General features: G+C 47.8%; 1 non-coding gene across 1 annotated transcript; it reads left to right on the top strand.

Annotated features, from left to right (window-relative positions):
- The first annotated feature begins 1,496 nt into the window (after nucleotides 1-1,496).
- Trnas-uga (transfer RNA serine (anticodon UGA)) lies at nucleotides 1,497-1,571 on the top strand. Its single transcript has one exon. It is a non-coding gene; the product is annotated as a tRNA-Ser (tRNA).
- The last annotated feature ends 2,521 nt before the right edge of the window (nucleotides 1,572-4,092 follow it).

Raw genomic sequence — 4,092 nt, forward strand, 5'->3', positions numbered from 1 at the left:
ATGGGAGCAGTTTCCCAGCCCTAGGACAGGAGAGTGTCCTGAATCTCTGTCCGCTCCTCCGCCGTCTTTGACAAGGCCTTCGTCAGAATGAGGGTTACTTCTTCTGCCGGAAGTCTTCTGCCACCACTGCTGTTTACTAATCAAAATTTAAGCAGTGCCGGATTTCGAACTTGAGACCGAGTACCATTTGATTATTAATCAAAGACGCTATCTCCGTTTCTTTTCGTTATTTTTCGTTGTATTTGAAGTTCGTTGTAGATCGCTTCACACAGTTTTTTAATTACAGAAACCACCAAGCCCTCTGACCGAACACGCTGAACTACCGTCCCAGCTTCCCTATACCATGGGTCCATCTGGATACATGGCTTTAAATCTAGGCTACTGGACATTAAAATTGCTGCACCACGAAGATGACGTGCTACAGATGCGAAATTTAACCGACGGGAAGAAGATGCTGTGATATGCAAATGATTAGCTTTTCAGAGCATTAACACAAGGTTGGCGCCGGTGGCGACACCTACAACGTGCTAACATGAGGAAAGTTTCCAACCGATTTCTCGTACACAAACAACAGTTCACCGGCGTTGCCTGGTGATACGTTGTTGTGATGCCTCGTGCAAGTAGGAGAAATGCGTACCATCACGTTCCGACTTTGATAAAGGACGGATTGTAGCTTATCGCGATTGCGGTTTATCGTATTGCGACATTGCTGCTCGCGTTGGTCGAGATCCAATGACTGTTAGCAGAATATGGAATCGGTGGGTTCAGGAGGGTAATACGGAACGCCGTGCTAGATCCCAACGGCCTCGTATCGCTAGCAGCCGAGATGACAGGCGTTTTATCCGCATGGCTGTAACGGATCGTGCAGCCACGTCTCGATCCCTGAGTCAACAGATGGGGACGTTTGCAAGACAACAACCATCTGCACGAACAGTTCGACGACGTTTGCAGCAGCGCCTGCGATGGTGTACTCAACGACAAACCTGGGTGCACGAATGGCAAAACGTCATTTTTTCCGATGAATCCAGGTTCTGTTAACAGCATCATGGTGGTCGCATCCGTGTTTGACGACATTGCGGTGAACGCACATTGGAAGCGTGTATTGGTCATTGCCATACTGGCGTATCACCCGGCGTGGTGGTATGGGGTGCCATTGGTTACACGTCTGTCACCTCTTGTTCGCATTGACGGCACTTTGAACTGTGGTCGTTACGAAACTTCCTGGCAGATTAAAACTGTGTGCCCGACCGAGACTCGAACTCGGGACCTTTGCCTTTCGCGGGCAAGTGCTCTACCAGCTGAGCTACCGAAGCACGACTCACGCCCGGTACTCACAGCTTTACTTCTGCCAGTATCTCGTCTCCTACCTTCCAATCTTTACAGAAGCTCTCCTGCGAACCTTGCAGAACTAGCACTCCTGAAAGCTTCTGTAAAGATTGGAAGGTAGGAGACGAGATACTGGCAGAAGTAAAGCTGTGAGTACCGGGCGTGAGTCGTGCTTCGGTAGCTCAGTTGGTAGAGCACTTGCCCGTGAAAGGCAAAGGTCCCGAGTTCGAGTCTCGGTCGGGCACACAGTTTTAATCTGCCAGGAAGATTCATATCAGCGCACACTCCGCTGCAGAGTGAAAATCTCATTCTGTGGTCGTACATTTCAGATGTGTTACGACTCGTGGCTCTACCCTTCATTCGATCCCTGCGAAACCCTACATTTCAGCAGGATAATGCACGACCGGATGTTGCAGTTCCTGTACGGGCCCTTCTGGATACAGAAAATGTTCGACTGCTACCTTGGCCAGCACATTCTCCAGATCCCTCACCAAGTGAAAACGTCTGGTCAATGGTGGCCGAGCAACTGGCTCGTCACAACAAGCCAGTCACTACTCTTGATGAACTGAGGTATCGTGTTGAAGGTGCATGGGCAGCTGTACCTGTACACGCCATCCAAGCTCTGTTTGACTCAATGCCCAGGCGTATCAAGGCCGTTATTACGGCCAGAGGTGATTGTTCTGGGTACTGATTTCTCAGGATCTAGGCACCCAAATTGCATGAAAATATAATCACATGTCAGTTCTAGTATAATATATTTGTCCAATGAATAACCGTTTATCATCTGCATTTCTTCTTGGTGCAGCAATTTTAATGGCCAGTAGTGTAGTTCAGAGGGCGTGGGGAAGAGCGGTAGAGGCCGTCATATGCACTTACCTATTGCTGTATTCGCCACACTATTTTCGTCAACGAATCCGATCCCACATCGCTAGACGAACAGCTGTCTGGCCACGAGGGTATAGCTGCACTCGCTCTGCGAGTAGCAAGCAGTTCAGTCTCCACCGGCAGAATTAGAAGTCGCCATAATCACGCCGCCGCCTGAACTCGCCGTCCGTAGACTTTGAGGCTAGAACTCCTTTTACTGCTCGTGAAATGGGACTTTAATTTTCTGCCTACTGTTGATCTCTAGAGGAACTTTTCTTATTTGTGGTGAACTGCTAACGGATCATAGAACTTACTTTTGTTAACGTAAACTGATTGTGTCAATGAACTGATTTTTTTTTAGTGTAATCAAATGACTTGCTGTGAAAGTGTCCCAAGCAGAGCCACTGTGGTGTGGGTGATCTGATTACTTCATGTCTAAACATCATCATTGCTTATGTGGAGGTAATCGATGCCTTGTCAAAATTAAGACGGGCCAATCCCTATAAATAGGAGTTATTTTTAGACAGGAATGTGCAGTCTGACATCCTGCAGACCAAGCGAGATGGCGCAGTGATTAGCACACTGGACTCCCATTCGCGAGGACGACGGTTCAAACCCGCGCCGTTTATATATTTCTAATATAGGGCTAAAACGAATTGATAAATAAACTCCAGGAGTAACGAGAGTAGAAGAATGAATCAAAGCAGAAACAGGAGTAAGAGCATCCTGATTTAGGTTTTCCTTGATGTCCCTAAATCGCTTTAGGCAAAAGAAGGTTGGTCCTTTGAATGGGCACAACTTATTTTCTTCCCGATCCTTCCCTAATACGATGGGACCGATGACCTCTCTGTTTTGTCCATCCCCTCAAATCAACCAGCCATCAACCTCAGATCTGGGGAGGGGGGGGGGGGCAACTGGACAGATTTACAAGTCTGCATCAATCAAGTTTCCACCACCCTAGGACTCTGCTGATGCTAGTTGCAGCCCTGCTGTTCACACTGAGTCCAATGCTGCTGACTTCAACCTGTGAGCCGCATGTGGACCAACTTCAGCTCCTCTGACCTCTTGCCCCGGTGGGCTTCAGTTGGAAGCCAGGGCTGTGCTACCACTCACCTGCTTTGACCTCTTCAGGCAAACGACTTGCTGTCAATCTCTGTTTGTGTGAGCAGGCATTGTTGTTGGGAGGCGAACTAGCAAGGTTAGCAGAAGAGCTTCTTTGAAGTTTGGACGGTAGGAGACGAGGTACTGGCAGGGGTAAAGCTGTGAGGACGGGTCGTGAGTCGTGCTTGGGTAGCTCAGATGGTAGAGCACTTGCGCGCGAAAGGCAAAGGTCCAGAGTTCGAGTCTCGGTCCGGCACACAATTTTAATTTGCCAGGAAGTTTCAGGACCGCTGTAGTTCTCTATATACATATATAATTTGGTGGACAGGGTGGGCAGCAATCTGCTGTTGTTTGCTGATGACGCTGTAGTGTACGGTAAGGTGTCGAAGTTGAGTGACTGTAGGAAGATATAAGACAACTTCGGCAAATTTTCCAGTTGTTGTGATGAATATCAGCTAGTCAAATGTGGATAAATGTAAGTCAATGCGCATGAGTAGGATGATATAATCTGTAATGTTAGGATACAATATCACTAGTGTCCTGCTTGACACAGTCAAGTCGTTCAAATAACTGGGCTTAACTTCCAAGGCGATATAAAATGTTACTAGCATGTGAGAGCTGTGGAAGGGAAGACGAATGGTCGGCCTCGGTTTATTGGGAGAATTTTAGGAAAGAGTGGATCACCTATAAAGAAGAAAAGGTGGTGCGACCTATTCTTGAGTACTGCTCGAGTGTTTGGGATCCATACCAGGTCGGATTGAAGGAAGACATCGAAACAATTCAGAAGCGGGCTGCTATATT

The sequence above is a fragment of the Schistocerca nitens genome, chromosome 1, assembly GCF_023898315.1.
Source record: "Schistocerca nitens isolate TAMUIC-IGC-003100 chromosome 1, iqSchNite1.1, whole genome shotgun sequence".
In the NCBI taxonomy this organism is placed as follows: domain Eukaryota; kingdom Metazoa; phylum Arthropoda; class Insecta; order Orthoptera; family Acrididae; genus Schistocerca; species Schistocerca nitens.